We start from the raw sequence: 19,909 nt of genomic DNA, 5'->3' as shown, positions 1-19,909 counted from the left end.
CCTTGCATTCATGCTCCCATGGTCCAGAACAGCTTTCTTATATTCTAGAATCTTACCTAGTCTGATGACTATGACACTCTAACATCTCTGTCTCTCAACATGTGTATAAATGTTTGATCTAAAGAAAGACACCTTACCCATTCTCTCTCTCTCTCTCAATCTATCTTTCTATCTCTCTCTTTCTCCAAAATTTCCATCTTCAAAATCACAACGTGATGGCATTGTCTTTATATTTTCTTGGTAAATTCTAGCTAAATTCCTCCTTAGTTAACCGAATGGGAATAGCTGTAGCACCCACAATGCAGTTGGTCAGGATGGCCGAGTGGTCTAAGGCGCCAGACTCAAGAATGATTTCTTTCCCCACACAGAGCTGGGTTTTCTGGTCTACAAATGGAGACGTGGGTTCAAATCCCACTTCTGACAGCTGCTTTTTGTGTCCTTACTTGTCTACAACTGACCCTTCTTTCTAAACTGTCATATAACCCTCTCAGCATCTGTACATTTTTTTCTAAAAGCATGTGGAGAGAGACTGCTACGACCATGAAGGGATGATAACCCTCAATCTTTTGACCCAAAGTAAAACGCCTTTTCCATAGGCCACTTGCTCTTCAGATTGGCGCATGAGGCTTTCATAACAACCGATCACTACATTTAAATTTTTTTCAAAAAGAGTGCAGAAAGACAATGCCACAAACACGAAAGGACTTGAAACCTCAAACTTCTGATCCAAAGTCAGACACTTTATTCATTAGGCCAAACAGTCTTTTGAATGGCACATGATGGTTGAGTACGTGGTCCCTTGGTCTAGAATAAGAATAAACTTTTTTTAAAAAAACACGTGGAAACTGACTGCCATGTCGGGACCCGAACCCTCAAAACCCTGATCTTAAGCCTGACGGCATCTTACCCATTGATGTATTCTCTCTCTCTCTCTCTCTCTCTCTCTCTCTCTCTCTCTCTCTCTCTCTCTCTCTCTCTCTCTCTCTCTCTCTCTCTCTCTCTCTCTCTCTCTCTCTCTCTCTCTCTCTCTCTCTCTCTCTCTCTCTCTCTCTCTCTCTCTCTCTCCCACACCCCCCGTTTGGTCAGAATCCGCCTTATCCGTTCATTTATTTATTTTTTCTCGTTCTCTCTGTCTCTCTGCTTTCTCTTCATTCTCTCTCAAACATAATGACATTTGTTCTTACATTTTCAAGAAAATTGTAGCTAAATTTCTCTTTGATTAGCTGAATGGGAATAATTCTAGCAATCTCAGCGCAGTTAGTCAGGATGGCCGAGTGGTCTAAGGCGCCAGACTTAAGAGTGTTCTGTTTCCCTTGAGGTGGGTATTCTGGTCTCCAAATGGAGGCGTGGGTTCAAACCCCACTTCTGACAGATGCTTTTAGTGTCCTTACTTGTCTAAAACTGACATGTCTCTCTATACTGTCATATAACCCTCTGAGCATGTGTACATTCTATTCTAAAAGCATGTGGAGGAGACTGCCACCACCGTGAAGGGATGATAACCCTAAATCTTTCTCATCTAAAGTAAGATGCCTTTTCCATTTGACCACGTGCTCTTCAGAATGGCGCATGATGCTTTCGTAACAAACGCTCAGCATATACACATTTTTTTCAAAAAGTGTGGAAGAAAGAGAATGCCACGACCACAAAGGGACGTGAACCCTCAATCTTCTGATCCGAAGTCAGACGCCTTATCCATTAGGCCACGCGGGTCTTTTGATTGGCATGTGAAGCTTGAGTACGTGGTTCCGTGGTCTAGAATAAGAATCTTACTGAGTCCAATGACAAAGACACGCTTACATCTCTCTCTCAAGCACGTGTATACTTTTTTTCAAAAAAACTCATGGAAACTGACTGCCATGATGGGACTCGAACCCTCAAAATTCTGATCTGAAGTCAGACGGCATCTTACCCATCTGTCTCTCAGCATGTGTATAAATTTTTTGATCTAAAGAAAGACACCTTACCCATTCTCTCTCTTAATCTATCTTTCTATCTCTCTCTCTCTCTCCACAATTACCCATCTTCAGAATCAAAATGTGATCACATTGTCTTTATATTTTCTTGGTAAATTCAAGCTTAATTCCTCCTTAGCTAACGATGCTTGCATTCATGCTCCATGGTGCAGAATAACATTCTCACATTCTAGAATCTTACCTACTCTGATTACTATAGCACGCTTACATCTTTGTCTCTCAGCATGTGTATACATTTTTTCCAAAAAGCACATTCAAACAGACTACCTCAAACTGGACTCAAACACTCAATGTTCTGATCTGAAGTCAGGACCTTGCATTCATGCTCCCATGGTCCAGAATAACATTTACACATTCTAGAATCTTACCTAGTGTGATGACTATGACACGCTAACATCTCTGTCTCTCAGCATGTGTATAAATTTTTGATCTAAAGAAAGACACCTTACCCATTCTCTCTCTTAATCTATCTTTCTATCTCTCTCTCTCCACAATTACCATCTTCAGAATCAAAATGTGATCACATTGTCTTTATATTTTCTTGGTAAATTCAAGCTTAATTCCTCCTTAGCTAACGATGCTTGCATTCATGCTCCATGGTGCAGAATAACATTCTCACATTCTAGAATCTTACCTACTCTGATTACTATAGCACGCTTACATCTTTGTCTCTCAGCATGTGTATACATTTGTTTTCCAAAAATCACATGGAAACAGACTACCACAACTGGACTCAACCTCTCATTGTTCTGATATGAAGTCAGACCCTTGCATTCATGCTCCCATGGTCCAGAACAGCTTTCTTATATTCTAGAATCTTACCTAGTCTGATGACTATGACACTCTAACATCTCTGTCTCTCAAAATGTGTATAAATGTTTGATCTAAAGAAAGACACCCTTACCCATTCTCTCTCTCTCTCAATCTATCTTTCTATCTCTCTCTTTCTCCAAAATTTCCATCTTCAAAATCACAACGTGATGGCATTGTCTTTATATTTTACTTGGTAAATTCTAGCTAAATTCCTCCTTAGTTAACCGAATGGGAATAGCTGTAGCACCCACAATGCAGTTGGTCAGGATGGCCGAGTGGTCTAAGGCGCCAGACTCAAGAATGATTTCTTTCCCCACACAGAGCTGTGTTTTTCTGGTCTCCCAAATGGAGGCGTGGGTTCAAATCCCACTTCTGACAGCTGCTTTTTGTGTCCTTACTTGTCTACAACTGACCCTTCTTTCTAAACTGTCATATAACCCTCTCAGCATCTGTACATTTTTTTCTAAAAGCATGTGGAGAGAGACTGCTACGACCATGAAGGGATGATAAACCCTCAATCTTTTGACCCCAAAGTAAGACGCCTTTTCCATAGGCCACTTGCTCTTCAGATTGCGCATGAGGCTTTCATAACAACCGATCACTACATTTATATTTTTTTCAACAAGAGTGCAGAAAGACAATGCCACAAACACGAAAGGACTTGAAACCTCAAACTTCTGATCCAAAGTCAGACACTTTATTCATTAGGCCAAACAGTCTTTTGAATGGCACATGATGGTTGAGTACGTGGTCCCTTGGTCTAGAATAAGAATAAAACTTTTTTTAAAAAAACACGTTGAAACTGACTGCCATGTCGGGACCCGAACCCTCAAAACCCTGATCTTAAGCCTGACGGCATCTTACCCATTGATGTATTCTCTCTCTCTCTCTCTCTCTCTCTCTCTCTCTCTCTCTCTCTCTCTCTCTCTCTCTCTCTCTCTCTCTCTCTCTCTCTCTCTCTCTCTCTCTCTCTCTCTCTCTCTCTCTCTCTCTCTCTCTCTCTCTCTCCCCCACCCCCCGTTTGGTCAGAATCCGCCTTATCCGTTCATTTATTTATTTTTTCCTCGTTCTCTCTGTCTCTCTGCTTTCTCTTCATTCTCTCTCAAACATAATGACATTGTTCTTACATTTTCAAGAAAATTGTAGCTAAATTTCTCTTTGATTAGCTGAATGGGAATAATTCTAGCAATCTCAGCGCAGTTAGTCAGGATGGCCGAGTGGGTCTAAGGCGCCAGACTTAAGAGTGTTCTGTTTCCCTTGAGGTGGGTATTCTGTTCTCCACATGGAGGCACTTCTGACAGCTGCTTTTAGTGTCCTTACTTGTCTAAAACTGACATGTCTCTCTATACTGTCATATAACCCTCTGAGCATGTGTACATTCTATTCTAAAAGCATGTGGAGGGAGACTGCCACCACCGTGAAGGGATGATAACCCTAAATCTTCTGATCTAAAGTAAGATGCCTTTTCCATTTGACCACGTGCTCTTCAGAATGGCGCATGATGCTTTCGTAACAAACGCTCAGCATATACACATTTTTTCAAAAAAGTGTGGAGAAAGACAATGCCACGACCACAAAAGGACTTGAACCCTCAATGTTCTGATCCGAAGTCAGACGCCTTATCCATTAGGCCACCCGGTCTTTTGATATTGGCATGTGATGCTTGAGTACGTGGTTCCGTGGTCTAGAATAAGAATCTTACTGAGTCAATGACGAAGACACGCTTACAATCTCCTCTCTCAGCACGTGTATACTTTTTTCAAAAAAACTCATGGAAACTGACTGCCATGATGGGACTCGAACCCTCAAATTCTGATCTGAAGTCAGACGGCATCTTACCCATCTGTCTCTCAGCATGTGTATAAATTTTTGATCTAAAGAAAGACACCTTACCCATTCTCTCTCTTAATCTATCTTTCTATCTCTCTCTCTCTCTCCACAATTACCATCTTCAGAATCAAAATGTGATCACATTGTCTTTATATTTTCTTGGTAAAATTCAAGCTTAATTCCTCCTTAGCTAACGATGCTTGCATTCATGCTCCATGGTGCAGAATAACATTCTCACATTCTAGAATCTTACCTACTCTGATTACTATAGCACGCTTACATCTTTGTCTCTCAGCATGTGTATACATTTTTTCCAAAAAGCACATTCAAACAGACTACCTCAACTGGACTCAAACACTCAATGTTCTGATCTGAAGTCAGGCCCTTGCATTCATGCTCCCATGGTCCAGAACAACATTTACACATTCTAGAATCTTACCTAGTCTGATGACTATGACACGCTAACATCTCTGTCTCTCAGCATGTGTATAATTTTTGATCTAAAGAAAGACACCTTACCCATTCTCTCTCTTAATCTATCTTTCTATCTCTCTCTCTCTCTCCACAATTACCATCTTCAGAATCAAAATGTGATCACATTGTCTTTATATTTTCTTGGTAAATTCAAGCTTAATTCCTCCTTAGCTAACGATGCTTGCATTCATGCTCCATGGTGCAGAATAACATTCTCACATTCTAGAATCTTACCTACTCTGATTACTATAGCAACGCTTACATCTTTGTCTCTCAGCATGTGTATACATTTTTTTCCAAAAATCACATGGAAACAGACTACCACAACTGGACTCAACCTCTCATTGTTCTGATATGAAGTCAGACCCTTGCATTCATGCTCCCATGGTCCAGAACAGCTTTCTTATATTCTAGAATCTTACCTAGTCTGATGACTATGACACGCTAACATCTCTGTCTCTCAACATGTGTATAAATGTTTGATCTAAAGAAAGACACCTTACCCATTCTCTCTCTCTCTCAATCTATCTTTCTATCTCTCTCTTTCTCTCTCTTTCTCCAAAATTTCCATCTTCACAATCACAACGTGATGGCATTGTCTTTATATTTTCTTGGTAAATTCTAGCTAAATTCCTCCTTAGTTAACCGAATGGGAATAGCTGTAGCACCCACAATGCAGTTGGTCAGGATGGCCGAGTGGTCTAAGGCGCCAGACTCAAGAATGATTTCTTTCCCCACACAGAGCTGGGATTTCTGGTCTCCAAATGGAGGCGTGGGTTCAAATCCCACTTCTGACAGCTGCTTTTTGTGTCCTTACTTGTCTACAACTGACCCTTCTTTTCTAAACTGTCATATAACCCTCTCAGCATCTGTACATTTTTTTCTAAAAGCATGTGGAGAGAGACTGCTACGACATGAAGGGATGATAACCCTCAATCTTTTGACCCAAAGTAAGACGCCTTTTCCATAGGCCACTTGCTCTTCAGATTGGCGCATGAGGCTTTTCATAACAACCGATCACTACATTTAAATTTTTTTCAAAAAGAGTGCAGAAAGACAATGCCACAAACACGAAAGGACTTGAAACCTCAAACTTCTGATTCCAAAGTCAGACACTTTATTCATTAGGCCAAACAGTCTTTTGAATGGCACATGATGGTTGAGTACGTGGTCCCTTGGTCTAGAATAAGAATAAACTTTTTTAAGAAAACACGTGGAAACTGACTGCCATGTCGGGACCCGAACCCTCAAAACCCTGATCTTAAGCCTGACGGCATCTTACCCATTGATGTATTCTCTCTCTCTCTCTCTCTCTCTCTCTCTCTCTCTCTCTCTCTCTCTCTCTCTCCTCTCTCTCTCTCTCTCTCTCTCTCTCTCTCTCTCTCTCTCTCTCCTCTCTCTCTCTCTCTCTCTCTCTCTCTCTCTCTCTCCCACACCCCCCGTTTGGTCAGAATCCGCCTTATCCGTTCATTTATTTATTTTTTCTCGTTCTCTCTGTCTCTCTGCTTTCTCTTCATTCTCTCTCAAACATACTGACATTGTTCTTACATTTTCAAGAAAATTGTAGCTAAATTTCTCTTTGATTAGCTGAATGGGAATAATTCTAGCAATCTCAGCGCAGTTAGTCAGGATGGCCGAGTGGTCTAAGGCGCCAGACTTAAGAGTGTTCTGTTTCCCTTGAGGTGGGTATTCTGGTCTCCAAATGGAGGCGTGGGTTCAAACCCCACTTCTGACAGCTGCTTTTAGTGTCCTTACTTGTCTAAAACTGACATGTCTCTCTATACTGTCATATAACCCTCTCAGCATGTGTACATTCTATTCTAAAAGCATGTGGAGGGAGACTGCCACCACCATGAAGGGATGATAACCCTAAATCTTCTGTATCTAAAGTAAGATTCCTTTTCCATTTGACCACGTGCTCTTCAGAATGGCGCATGATGCTTTCGTAACAAACGCTCAGTATATACACATTTTTTCAAAAAGTGTGGAGAAAGAGAATGCCACGACCACAAAGGGACTTGAACCCTCAATCTTCTGATCTGAAGTCAGACACTTTATCCATTAGGCCACGCTGTCTTTTGATTGGCATGTGATGCTTGAGTACGTGGTTCCGTGGTCTAGAATAAGAATCTTACTGAGTCCAATGACGAAGACACGCTTACATCTCTCTCTCAGCACGTGTATACTTTTTTCAAAAAAAACTCATGGAAACTGACTGCCATGATGGGACCCGAACCCTCAAAATTCTGATCTGAAGTCAGACGGCATCTTACCCATTGATGTTCTTTCTCTCTCTCTCTCTCTCTCTCTCTCTCTCTCTCTCTCTCTCTCTCTCTCTCTCTCTCTCTCTTTCTCTCTCTCTCTCTCTCCCACAATTACCATCTTCAGAATCAAAATGTGATCACATTGTCTTTATATTTTCTTGGTAAATTCAAGCAAAATTCCTCCTTAGTTAAACGATGCTTGCATTCGTGCTCCATGGTGCAGATTAATATTCTCACATTCTAGAATGTTACCTACTCTGATTACTATGGCACGCTTACATCTCTGTCTCTCAGCATGTGTATACATTTTTTCCAAAAAAGCACATGGAAACAGACTACCACAACTGGACTCAAACACTCAATGTTCTGATCTGAAGTCAGGCACTTGCATTCAACCTCCCATGGTCCAGAATAACATTCTCACATTCCTAGAAAATTACCTAGTCTGATGACTATGACACGCTAACATCTCTGTCTCTCAGCATGTGTTTAAATTTTTGATCTAAAGAAAGACACCTTACCCATTCTCTCTCTTAATCTATCTTTCTATCTCTCTCTCTCTCTCCACAATTACCAATCTTCAGAATCAAAATGTGATCGACATTGTCTTTATATTTTTCTTGGTAAATTCAAGCTTAATTCCTCCTTAGCTAACGATGCTTGCATTCATGCTCCATGGTGCAGAATAACATTCTCACATTCTAGAATCTTACCTACTCTGATTACTATAGCACGCTTACATCTTTGTCTCTCAGCATGTGTATACATTTTTTCCAAAAAGCACATTCAAACAGACTACCTCAACTGGACTCAAACACTCAATGTTCTGATCTGAAGTCAGGCCCTTGCATTCATGCTCCCATGGTCCAGAACAACATTTACACATTCTAGAATCTTACCTAGTCTGATGACTATGACACGCTAACATCTCTGTCTCTCAGCATGTGTATAAATTTTTGATCTAAAGAAAGACACCTTACCCATTCTCTCTCTTAATCTATCTTTCTATCTCTCTCTCTCTCTCCACAATTACCATCTTCAGAATCAAAATGTGATCACATTGTCTTTATATTTTCTTGGTAAATTCAAGCTTAATTCCTCCTTAGCTAACGATGCTTGCATTCATGCTCCATGGTGCAGAATAACATTCTCACATTCTAGAATCTTACCTACTCTGATTACTATAGCACGCTTACATCTTTGTCTCTCAGCATGTGTATACATTTTTTCCAAAAAGCACATTCAAACAGACTACCTCAACTGGACTCAAACACTCAATGTTCTGATCTGAAGTCAGGCCCTTGCATTCATGCTCCCATGGTCCAGAACAACATTTACACATTCTAGAATCTTACCTAGTCTGATGACTATGACACGCTAACATCTCTGTCTCTCAGCATGTGTATAAATTTTTGATCTAAAGAAAGACACCTTACCCATTCTCTCTCTTAATCTATCTTTCTATCTCTCTCTCTCTCTCCACAATTACCATCTTCAGAATCAAAATGTGATCACATTGTCTTTATATTTTCTTGGTAAATTCAAGCTTAATTCCTCCTTAGCTAACGATGCTTGCATTCATGCTCCATGGTGCAGATAAACATTCTCACATTCTAGAATCTTACCTACTCTGATTACTATAGCACGCTTACATCTTTGTCTCTCAGCATGTGTATACATTTTTTTCCAAAAATCACATGGAAACAGACTACCACAACTGGACTCAACCTCTCATTGTTCTGATATGAAGTCAGACCCTTGCATTCATGCTCCCATGGTCCAGAACAGCTTTCTTATATTCTAGAATCTTACCTAGTCTGATGACTATGACACGCTAACATCTCTGTCTCTCAACATGTGTATAAATGTTTGATCTAAAGAAAGACAACCTTACCCATTCTCTCTCTCTCTCAATCTATCTTTCTCTCTCTCTTTCTCTCTCTTTCTCCAAAATTTCCATCTTCAAAATCACAACGTGATGGCATTGTCTTTATATTTTCTTGGTAAATTCTAGCTAAATTCCTCCTTAGTTAACCGAATGGGAATAGCTGTAGCACCCACAATGCAGTTTGTCAGGATGGCCGAGTGGTCTAAGGCGCCAGACTCAAGAATGATTTCTTTCCCCACATAGAGCTGGGTTTTCTGGTCTCCAAATGGAGGCATGGCTTCAAATCCCACTTCTGACAGCTGCTTTTTGTGTCCTTACTTGTCTACAACTGACCCTTCTTTCTAAACTGTCATATAACCCTCTCAGCATCTGTACATTTTTTTCTAAAAGCATGTGGAGAGAGACTGCTACGACCATGAAGGGATGATAACCCTCAATCTTTTGACCCAAAGTAAGACGCCTTTTCCATAGGCCACTTGCTCTTCAAATTGGCGCATGAGGCTTTCATAACAACCGATCACTACATTTAAATTTTTTTCAAAAAGAGTGCAGAAAGACAATGCCACAAACACGAAAGGACTTGAAACCTCAAACTTCTGATCCAAAGTCAGACACTTTATTCTTTAGGCCAAACAGTCTTTTGAATGGCACATGATGGTTGAGTACGTGGTCCCTTGGTCTAGAATAAGAATAAACTTTTTTTAAAAAAACACGTGGAAACTGACTGCCATGTCGGGACCCGAACCCTCAAAACCCTGATCCTAAGCTTGACAGCATCTTACCCATTGATGTATTCTCTCTCTCTCTCTCTCCCACCCCCCGTTTGGTCAGAATCCACCTTATCCGTTCATTTATTTATTTTTTCTCGTTCTCTCTGTCTCTCTGCTTTCTCTTCATTCTCACTCAAAAATAATGACATTGTTCTTACATTTTCAAGAAAATTGTAGCTAAATTTCTCTTTGATTAGCTGAATGGGAATAATTCTAGCACTCTCAATGCAGTTAGTCAGGATGGCCGAGTGGTCTAAGGCGACAGACTTAAGAGTGTTCTGTTTCCCTTGAGGTGGGTATTCTGGTCTCCAAATGGAGGCGTGGGTTCAAAACCCACTTCTGACAGCTGCTTTTAGTGTCCTTACTTGTCTAAAACTGACATGTCTCTCTATACTGTCATATAACCCTCTCAGCATGTGTACATTCTATTCTAAAAGCATGTGGAGGGAGACTGCCACCACCATGAAGGGATGATAACCCTAAATCTTCTGATCTAAAGTAAGATTCCTTTTCCATTTGACCACGTGCTCTTCAGAATGGCGCATGATGCTTTCGTAACAAACGCTCAGTATATATACATTTTTTCAAAAAGTGTGGAGAAAGAGAATGCCACGACCACGAAGGGACTTGAACCCTCAATCTTCTGATCCGAAGTCAGACGCCTTATCCATTAGGCCACGCGGTCTTTTGATTGGCATGTGATGCTTGAGTACGTGGTTCCGTGGTCTAGAATAAGAATCTTACTGAGTCCAATGACGTAGACACGCTTACAGCTCTCTCTCAGCACGTGTATACTTTTTTTCAAAAAAACTCATGGAAACTGACTGCCATGATGGGACTCGAACCCTCAAAATTCTGATCTGAAGTCAGACGGCATCTTACCCATTGATGTTCTCTCTCTCTCTCTCTCTCTCTCTCTCTCTCTCTCTCTCTCTCTCTCTCTCTCTCTCTCTCTCTCTCTCCACAGTTACCATCTTCAGAATCAAAATGTGATCACATTGTCTTTATATTTTCTTGGTAAATTCAAGCAAAATTCCTCCTTAGTTAACGATGCTTGCATTCGTGCTCCATGGTGCAGATTAATATTCTCACATTCTAGAATGTTACCTACTCTGATTACTATGGCACGCTTACATCTCTGTCTCTCAGCATGTGTATACATTTTTTCCAAAAAAGCACATGGAAACAGACTACCACAACTGGACTCAAACACTCAATGTTCTGATCTGAAGTCAGGCCCTTGCATTCATGCTCCCATGGTCCAGAATAACATTCTCACATTCTAGAAAATTACCTAGTCTGATGACTATGACACGCTAACATCTCTGTCTCTCAGCATGTGTATAAATTTTTAATCTAAAGAAAGACACCTTACCCATTCTCTCTCTTAATCTATCTTTCTATCTCTCTCTCTCCACAATTACCATCTTCAGAATCAAAATGTGTTCACATTGTCTTTATATTTTCTTGGTAAATTCAAGCTTAATTCCTCCTTAGCTAACGATGCTCGCATTCATGCTCCATGGTGCAGAATAACATTCTCACATTCTAGAATCTTACCTACTCTGATTACTATAGCACGCTTACATCTTTGTCTCTCAGCATGTGTATACATTTTTTCCAAAAAGCACATTCAATGAGACTACCTCAACTGGACTCAAACACTCAATGTTCTGATCTGAAGTCAGGCCCTTGCATTCATGCTCCCATGGTCCAGAATAACATTTACACATTCTAGAATCTTACCTAGTCTGATGACTATGACACGCTAACATCTCTGTCTCTCAGCATGTGTATAAATTTTTGATCTAAAGAAAGACACCTTACCCATTCTCTCTCTTAATCTATCTTTCTATCTCTCTCTCTCTCTCCACAATTACCATCTTCAGAATCAAAATGTGATCACATTGTCTTTATATTTTCTTGGTAAATTCAAGCTTAATTCCTCCTTAGCTAACGATGCTTGCATTCATGCTCCATGGTGCAGAATAACATTCTCACATTCTAGAATCTTACCTACTCTGATTACTATAGCACGCTTACATCTTTGTCTCTCAGCATGTGTATACATTTTTTCCAAAAATCACATGGAAACAGACTACCACAACTGGACTCAACCTCTCATTGTTCTGATATGAAGTCAGACCCTTGCATTCATGCTCCCATGGTCCAGAACAGCTTTCTTATATTCTAGAATCTTACCTAGTCTGATGACTATAACACGCTAACATCTCTGTCTCTCAACATGTGTATAAATGTTTGATCTAAAGAAAGACACCTTACCCATTCTCTCTCTCTCTCAATCTATCTTTCTATCTCTCTCTTTCTCTCTCTTTCTCCAAAATTTCCATCTTCAAAATCACAACATGATGGCATTGTCTTTATATTTTCTTGGTAAATTCTAGCTAAATTCCTCCTTAGTTAACCGAATGGGAATAGCTGTAGCACCCACAATGCAGTTTGTCAGGATGGCCGAGTGGTCTAAGGCGCCAGACTCAAGAATGATTTCTTTCCCCACATAGAGCTGGTTTTTCTCGTCTCCAAATGGAGGCATGGCTTCAAATCCCACTTCTGACAGCTGCTTTTTGTGTCCTTACTTGTCTACAACTGACCCTTCTTTCTAAACTGTCATATAACCCTCTCAGCATCTGTACATTTTTTTCTAAAAGCATGTGGAGAGAGACTGCTACGACCATGAAGGGATGATAACCCTCAATCTTTTGACCCAAAGTAAGACGCCTTTTCCATAGGCCACTTGCTCTTCAAATTGGCGCATGAGGCTTTCATAACAACCGATCACTACATTTAAATTTTTTCCAAAAAGAGTGCAGAAAGACAATGCCACAAACACGAAAGGACTTGAAACCTCAAACTTCTGATCCAAAGTCAGACACTTTATTCATTAGGCCAAACAGTCTTTTGAATGGCACATGATGGTTGAGTACGTGGTCCCTTGGTCTAGAATAAGAATAAACTTTTTTTAAAAAAACACGTGGAAACTGACTGCCATGTCGGTACCCGAACCCTCAAAACCCTGATCCTAAGCCTGACGGCATCTTACCCATTGATGTATTCTCTCTCTCTCTCTCTCTCCCACCCCCCGTTTGGTCAGAATCCACCTTATCCGTTCATTTATTTATTTTTTCTCGTTCTCTCTGTCTCTCTGCTTTCTCTTCATTCTCTCTCAAACATAATGACATTGTTCTTACATTTTCAAGAAAATTGTAGCTAAATTTCTCTTTGATTAGCTGAATGGGAATAATTCTAGCACTCTCAGCGCAGTTAGTCAGGATGGCCGAGTGGTCTAAGGCGCCAGACTTAAGAGTGTTCTGTTTCCCTTGAGGTGGGTATTCTGGTCTCCAAATGGAGGCGTGGGTTCAAATCCCACTTCTGACAGCTGCTTTTAGTGTCCTTACTTGTCTAAAACTGACATGTCTCTCTATACTGTCATATAACCCTCTCAGCATGTGTACATTCTATTCTAAAAGCATGTGGAGGGAGACTGCCACCACCATGAAGGGATGATAACCCTAAATCTTCTGATCTAAAGTAAGATTCCTTTTCCATTTGACCACGTGCTCTTCAGAATGGCGCATGATGCTTTCGTAACAAACGCTCAGTATATATACATTTTTTCAAAAAGTGTGGAGAAAGAGAAGACCACGAAGGGACTTGAACCCTCAATCGTCTGATCCGAAGTCAGACGCCTTATCCATTAGGCCACGCGGTCTTTTGATTGGCATGTGATGCTTGAGTACGTGGTTCCGTGGTCTAGAATAAGAATCTTACTGAGTCCAATGACGAAGACACGCTTACAGCTCTCTCTCAGCACGTGTATACTTTTTTTCAAAAAAACTCATGGAAACTGACTGCCATGATGGGACTCGAACCCTCAAAATTCTGATCTGAAGTCAGACGGCATCTTACCCATTGATGTTCTCTCTCTCTCTCTCTCTCTCTCTCTCTCTCTCTCTCTCTCTCTCTCTCTCTCTCTCTCTCTCTCTCTCTCTCTCTCTCTCTCTCTCTCTCTCTCTCTCTCTCTCTCTCTCTCTCCACAATTACCATCTTCAGAATCAAAATGTGATCACATTGTCTTTATATTTTCTTGGTAAATTCAAGCAAAATTCCTCCTTAGTTAACGATGCTTGCATTCGTGCTCCATGGTGCAGATTTATATTCTCACATTCTAGAATGTTACCTACTCTGATTACTATGGCACGCTTACATCTCTGTCTCTCAGCATGTGTATACATTTTTTCCAAAAAAGCACATGGAAACAGACTACCACAACTGGACTCAAACACTCAATGTTCTGATCTGAAGTCAGGCCCTTGCATTCATGCTCCCATGGTCCAGAATAACATTCTCACATTCTAGAAAATTACCTAGTCTGATGACTATGACACGCTAACATCTCTGTCTCTCAGCATGTGTATAAATTTTTGATCTAAAGAAAGACACCTTACCCATTCTCTCTCTTAATCTATCTTTCTATCTCTCTCTCTCTCTCCACAATTACCATCTTCAGAATCAAAATGTGATCACATTGTCTTTATATTTTCTTGGTAAATTCAAGCTTAATTCCTCCTTAGCTAACGATGCTTGCATTCATGCTCCATGGTGCAGAATAACATTCTCACATTCTAGAATCTTACCTACTCTGATTACTATAGCACACTTACATCTTTGTCTCTCAGCATGTGTATACATTTTTTCCAAAAAGCACATTCAAACAGACTACCACAACTGGACTCAAACACTCAATGTTCTGATCTGAAGTCAGGCCCTTGCATTCATGCTCCCATGGTCCAGAATAACATTCTCACATTCTAGAAAATTACCTAGTCTGATGACTATGACACGCTAACATCTCTGTCTCTCAGCATGTGTATAAATTTTTGATCTAAAGAAAGACACCTTACCCATTCTCTCTCTTAATCTATCTTTCTATCTCTCTCTCTCTCTCCACAATTACCATCTTCAGAATCAAAATGTGATCACATTGTCTTTATATTTTCTTGGTAAATTCAAGCTTAATTCCTCCTTAGCTAACGATGCTTGCATTCATGCTCCATGGTGCAGAATAACATTCTCACATTCTAGAATCTTACCTACTCTGATTACTATAGCACGCTTACATCTTTGTCTCTCAGCATGTGTATACATTTTTTCCAAAAATCACATGGAAACAGACTACCACAACTGGACTCAACCTCTCATTGTTCTGATATGAAGTCAGACCCTTGCATTCATGCTCCCTTCGTCCAGAACAGCTTTCTTATATTCTAGAATCTTACCTAGTCTGATGACTATGACACGCTAACATCTCTGTCTCTCAGCATGTGTATAAATGTTTGATCTAAAGAAAGACACCTTACCCATTCTCTCTCTCTCTCAATCTATCTTTCTATCTCTCTCTTTCTCTCTCTTTCTCCAAAATTTCCATATTCAAAATCACAACATGATGGCATTGTCTTTATATTTTCTTGGTAAATTCTAGCTAAATTCCTCCTTAGTTAACCGAATGGGAATAGCTGTAGCACCCACAATGCAGTTTGTCAGGATGGCCGAGTGGTCTAAGGCGCCAGACTCAAGAATGATTTCTTTCCCCACATAGAGCTGGGTTTTCTGGTCTCCAAATGGAGGCATGGGTTCAAATCCCACCTTCTAACAGCTGCTTTTTGTGTCCTTACTTGTCTACAACTGACCCTTCTTTCTAAACTGTCATATAAACCCTCTCAGCATCTGTACATTTTTTTTTCTAAAAGCATGTGGAGAGAGACTGCTACGACCATGAAGGGATGATAACCCTCAATCATTTGACCCAAAGTAAGACGCCTTTTTTCATAGGCCACTTGCTCTTCAAATTGGCGCATGAGGCTTTCATAACAACCGATCACTACATTTAAATTTTTTTCAAAAAGAGTGCAGAAAGACAATGCCACAAACACGAAAGGACTTGAAACCTCAAACTTCTGATCCAAACTCAGACACTTTATTCATTAGGCCAAACAGTCTTTTGAATGGCACATGATGGTTGAGTACGTGGTCCCTTGGTCTAGAATAAGAATAAACTTTTTTTAAAAAAACACGTGAAAAACTGACTGCCATGTCGGGACCCGAACCCTCAAAACCCTGATCTTAAGCCTGACGGCATCTTACCCATTGATGTATTCTCTCTCTCCCACCCCCCGTTTGGTCAGAATACGCCTTATCCGTTTCATTTATTTATTTTTTCTCGTTCTCTCTGTCTCTCTGCTTTCTCTTCATTCTCTCTCAAACATAATGACATTGTTCTTACATTTTCAAGAAAATTGTAGCTAAATTTCTCTTTGATTAGCTGAATGGGAATAATTCTAGCACTCTCAGCACAGTTAGTCAGGATGGCCGAGTGGTCTAAGGCGCCAGACTTAAGAGTGTTCTGATTCCCTTGAGGTGGGTATTCTGGTCTCCAAATAGAGAATGCCACAACCACGAAGGGACTTGAACCCTCAATCTTCTGATCCGAAGTCAGACACCTTATCCATTAGGCTACTCGGACTTTTGATGGGCATGTGATGCTTGAGTACGTGGTTCCGTGGTCTAGAATAAGAATCTTACTGAGTCCAATGACGAAGACACGCTTACATCTCTCTCTCAGCACGTGTATACTTTTTTTTCAAAAAAGACGGCATCTTACCCATTGATGTTCTCTCTCTCTCTCTCTCTCTCTCTCTCTCTCTTCACAATTACCATCTTCAGAATCAAAATGTGATCACATTGTCTTTATATTTTCTTGGTAAATTCAAGCAAAATTCCTCCTTAGTTAACGATGCTTGCATTCGTGCTCCATGGTGCAGATTAATATTCTCACATTCTAGAATGTTACCTACTCTGATTACTATGGCACGCTTACATCTCTGTCTCTCAGCATGTGTATACATTTTTTCCAAAAAAGCACATGGAAACAGACTACCACAACTGGAGTCAAACACTCAATGTTCTGATCTGAAGTCAGGCCCCTTGCATTCATGCTCCCATGGTCCAGAATAACATTCTCACATTCTAGAAAATTACCTAGTCTGATGACTATGACACGCTAACATCTCTGTCTCTCAGCATGTGTATAAATTTTTGATCTAAAGAAAGACACCTTACCCATTCTCTCTCTTAATCTATCTTTCTAACTCTCTCTCTCTCTCCACAATTACCATCTTCAGAATCAAAATGTGATCACATTGTCTTTATATTTTCTTGGTAAATTCAAGCTTAATTCCTCCTTAGCTAATGATGCTTGCATTCACGCTCCCATGGTGCAGAATAACATTCTCACATTCTAGAATCTTACCTACTCTGATTACTATAGCACGCTTACATCTTTGTCTCTCAGCATGTGTATACATTTTTTCCAAAAAGCACATTCAAACAGACTACCACAACTGGACTCAAACACTCAATGTTCTGATCTGAAGTCAGGCCCTTGCATTCATGCTCCCATGGTCCAGAATAACATTCTCACATTCTAGAAAATTACCTAGTCTGATGACTATGACACGCTAACATCTCTGTCTCTCAGCATGTGTATAAATTTTTGATCTAAAGAAAGACACCTTACCCATTCTCTCTCTTAATCTATCTTTCTATCTCTCTCTCCACAATTACCATCTTCAGAATCAAAATGTGATCACATTGTCTTTATATTTTCTTGGTAAATTCAAGCTTAATTCCTCCTTAGCTAACGATGCTTGCATTCATGCTCCATGGTGCAGAATAACATTCTCACATTCTAGAATCTTACCTACTCTGATTACTATAGCACGCTTACATCTTTGTCTCTCAGCATGTGTATACATTTTTTCCAAAAATCACATGGAAACAGACTACCACAACTGGACTCAACCTCTCATTGTTCTGATATGGAGTCAGACCCTTGCATTCATGCTCCCATGGTCCAGAACAGCTTTCTTATATTCTAGAATCTTACCTGGTCTGATGACTATGACACGCTAACATCTCTGTCTCTCAACATGTGTATAAATGTTTGATCTAAAGAAAGACACCTTACCCATTCTCTCTCTCTCTCAATCTATCTTTCTTTCTCTCTCTTTCTCCAAAATTTCCATCTTCAAAATCACAACGTGATGTCATTGTCTTTATATTTTCTTGGTAAATTCTAGCTAAATTCCTCCTTAGTTAACCGAATGGGAATAGCTGTAGCACCCACAATGCAGTTTGTCAGGATGGCCGAGTGGTCTAAGGCGCCAGACTCAAGAATGATTTCTTTCCCCACATAGAGCTAGGTTTTCTGGTCTCCAAATGGAGGCATGGCTTCAAATCCCACTTCTGACAGCTGCTTTTTGTGTCCTTACTTGTCTACAACTGACCCTTCTTTCTAAACTGTCATATAACCCCTCTCAGCATCTGTACATTTTTTTCTAAAAGCATGTGGAGAGAGACTGCTACGACCATGAAGGGATGATGACCCTCAATCTTTTGACCCAAAGTAAGACGCCTTTTCCATAGGCCACTTGCTCTTCAGATTGGCGCATGAGGCTTTCATAACAACCGATCACTACATTTAAATTTTTTTCAAAAAGAGTGCAGAAAGACAATGCCACAAACACGAAAGGACTTGAAACCTCAACTTCTGATCCAAAGTCAGACACTTTATTCATTAGGCCAAACAGTCTTTTGAATGACACATGATGGTTGAGTACGTGGTCCCTTGGTCTAGAATAAGAATAAACTTTTTTTCAAAAAACACGTGGAAACTGACTGCCATGTCGGGACCCGAACCCTCAAAACCCTGATCTTAAGCCTGACGGCATCTTACCCATTGATGTATTCTCTCTCTCTCTCTCTCTCTCCTCTCTCTCTCTCTCTCTCCTCTCTCTCTCCTCTCTCTCTCTCTCTCTCTCTCTCTCTCTTCTCTCTCTCTCCTCTCTCTCTCTCTCTCTCTCTCTCTCTCTCTCTCTCTCTCTCCTCTCCCCCACCCCCCGTTTGGTCAGAATCCGCCTTATCCGTTCATTTATTTATTTTTTCTCGTTCTCTCTGTCTCTCTGCTTTCTCTTCATTCTCTCTCAAACATAATGACATTGTTCTTACATTTTCAAGAAAATTGTAGCTAAATTTCTCTTTGATTAGCTGAATGGGAATAATTCTAGCACTCTCAGCGCAGTTAGTCAGGATGGCCGAGTGGTCTAAGGCGACAGACTTAAGAGTGTTCTGTTTCCCTTGAGGTGGGTATTCTGGTCTCCAAATGGAGGCGTGGGTTCAAATCCCACTTCTGACAGCTGCTTTTTGTGTCCTTACTTGTCTAAAACTGACATGTCTCTCTATACTGTCATATAACCCTCTCAGCATGTGTACATTCTATTCTAAAAGCATGTGGAGGGAGACTGCCACCACCATAAAGGGATGATAACCCTAAATCTTCTGATCTAAAGTAAGATTCCTTTTCCATTTGACCCACGTGCTCTTCAGAATGGCGCATGATGCTTTCGTAAAAAACGCTCAGTATATATACATTTTTTTCAAAAAGTGTGGAGAAAGAGAATGCCACACGACCATGAAGGGACTTGAACCCTCAATCTTCTGATCCGAAGTCAGACGCCTTATCCATTAGGCCACGCGGTCTTTTGATTGGCATGTGATGCTTGAGTACGTGGTTCCGTGGTCTAGAATAAGAATCTTACTGAGTCCAATGACGAAGACACGCTTACAGCTCTCTCTCAGCACGTGTATACTTTTTTTCAAAAAAACTCATGGAAACTGACTGCCATGATGGGACTCGAACCCTCAAAATTCTGATCTGAACTCAGTCGGCATCTTACCCCATTGATGTTCTCTCTCTCTCTCTCTCTCTCTCTCCTCTCTCTCTCTCTCTCTCTCTCTCTCTCTCTCTCTCTCTCTTCA

General features: G+C 40.5%; 14 non-coding genes across 14 annotated transcripts; 11 read left to right on the top strand and 3 right to left on the bottom strand.

Moving 5' to 3' along the window:
* The first annotated feature begins 308 nt into the window (after positions 1-308).
* On the top strand, positions 309-423 carry TRNAL-CAA (transfer RNA leucine (anticodon CAA)). Its single transcript has 2 exons — positions 309-346; positions 378-423. It is a non-coding gene; the product is annotated as a tRNA-Leu (tRNA).
* Positions 424-1,260: 837 nt separating this feature from the next.
* TRNAL-UAA (transfer RNA leucine (anticodon UAA)) lies at positions 1,261-1,371 on the top strand. Its single transcript has 2 exons — positions 1,261-1,298; positions 1,326-1,371. It is a non-coding gene; the product is annotated as a tRNA-Leu (tRNA).
* A 1,679-nt stretch (positions 1,372-3,050) lies between these two features.
* On the top strand, positions 3,051-3,167 carry TRNAL-CAA (transfer RNA leucine (anticodon CAA)). The gene is made up of 2 exons: positions 3,051-3,088; positions 3,121-3,167. It is a non-coding gene; the product is annotated as a tRNA-Leu (tRNA).
* Positions 3,168-5,775: 2,608 nt separating this feature from the next.
* Positions 5,776-5,890, top strand: TRNAL-CAA (transfer RNA leucine (anticodon CAA)). Its single transcript has 2 exons — positions 5,776-5,813; positions 5,845-5,890. It is a non-coding gene; the product is annotated as a tRNA-Leu (tRNA).
* Positions 5,891-6,717: 827 nt separating this feature from the next.
* TRNAL-UAA (transfer RNA leucine (anticodon UAA)) lies at positions 6,718-6,828 on the top strand. Its single transcript has 2 exons — positions 6,718-6,755; positions 6,783-6,828. It is a non-coding gene; the product is annotated as a tRNA-Leu (tRNA).
* A 2,600-nt stretch (positions 6,829-9,428) lies between these two features.
* On the top strand, positions 9,429-9,543 carry TRNAL-CAA (transfer RNA leucine (anticodon CAA)). Its single transcript has 2 exons — positions 9,429-9,466; positions 9,498-9,543. It is a non-coding gene; the product is annotated as a tRNA-Leu (tRNA).
* A 706-nt stretch (positions 9,544-10,249) lies between these two features.
* TRNAL-UAA (transfer RNA leucine (anticodon UAA)) lies at positions 10,250-10,360 on the top strand. Its single transcript has 2 exons — positions 10,250-10,287; positions 10,315-10,360. It is a non-coding gene; the product is annotated as a tRNA-Leu (tRNA).
* A 267-nt stretch (positions 10,361-10,627) lies between these two features.
* Positions 10,628-10,700, bottom strand: TRNAR-UCG (transfer RNA arginine (anticodon UCG)). Its single transcript has one exon. It is a non-coding gene; the product is annotated as a tRNA-Arg (tRNA).
* A 2,600-nt stretch (positions 10,701-13,300) lies between these two features.
* TRNAL-UAA (transfer RNA leucine (anticodon UAA)) lies at positions 13,301-13,411 on the top strand. Its single transcript has 2 exons — positions 13,301-13,338; positions 13,366-13,411. It is a non-coding gene; the product is annotated as a tRNA-Leu (tRNA).
* Positions 13,412-13,672: 261 nt separating this feature from the next.
* TRNAR-UCG (transfer RNA arginine (anticodon UCG)) lies at positions 13,673-13,745 on the bottom strand. The gene has a single exon. It is a non-coding gene; the product is annotated as a tRNA-Arg (tRNA).
* Positions 13,746-15,572: 1,827 nt separating this feature from the next.
* TRNAL-CAA (transfer RNA leucine (anticodon CAA)) lies at positions 15,573-15,688 on the top strand. The gene is made up of 2 exons: positions 15,573-15,610; positions 15,642-15,688. It is a non-coding gene; the product is annotated as a tRNA-Leu (tRNA).
* Positions 15,689-18,228: 2,540 nt separating this feature from the next.
* TRNAL-CAA (transfer RNA leucine (anticodon CAA)) lies at positions 18,229-18,343 on the top strand. Its single transcript has 2 exons — positions 18,229-18,266; positions 18,298-18,343. It is a non-coding gene; the product is annotated as a tRNA-Leu (tRNA).
* Positions 18,344-19,175: 832 nt separating this feature from the next.
* On the top strand, positions 19,176-19,286 carry TRNAL-UAA (transfer RNA leucine (anticodon UAA)). The gene is made up of 2 exons: positions 19,176-19,213; positions 19,241-19,286. It is a non-coding gene; the product is annotated as a tRNA-Leu (tRNA).
* Positions 19,287-19,557: 271 nt separating this feature from the next.
* TRNAR-UCG (transfer RNA arginine (anticodon UCG)) lies at positions 19,558-19,630 on the bottom strand. Its single transcript has one exon. It is a non-coding gene; the product is annotated as a tRNA-Arg (tRNA).
* Between the last annotated feature and the right edge of the window lie 279 nt (positions 19,631-19,909).

The sequence above is a fragment of the Dendrobates tinctorius genome, unplaced genomic scaffold (genome assembly GCF_039654945.1).
Source record: "Dendrobates tinctorius isolate UK_male_01 unplaced genomic scaffold, ASM3965494v1 ptg000589l, whole genome shotgun sequence".
NCBI classification, from domain to species: Eukaryota; Metazoa; Chordata; class Amphibia; order Anura; family Dendrobatidae; genus Dendrobates; species Dendrobates tinctorius.
This window is presented reverse-complemented; position numbering and strand designations above follow the sequence as displayed.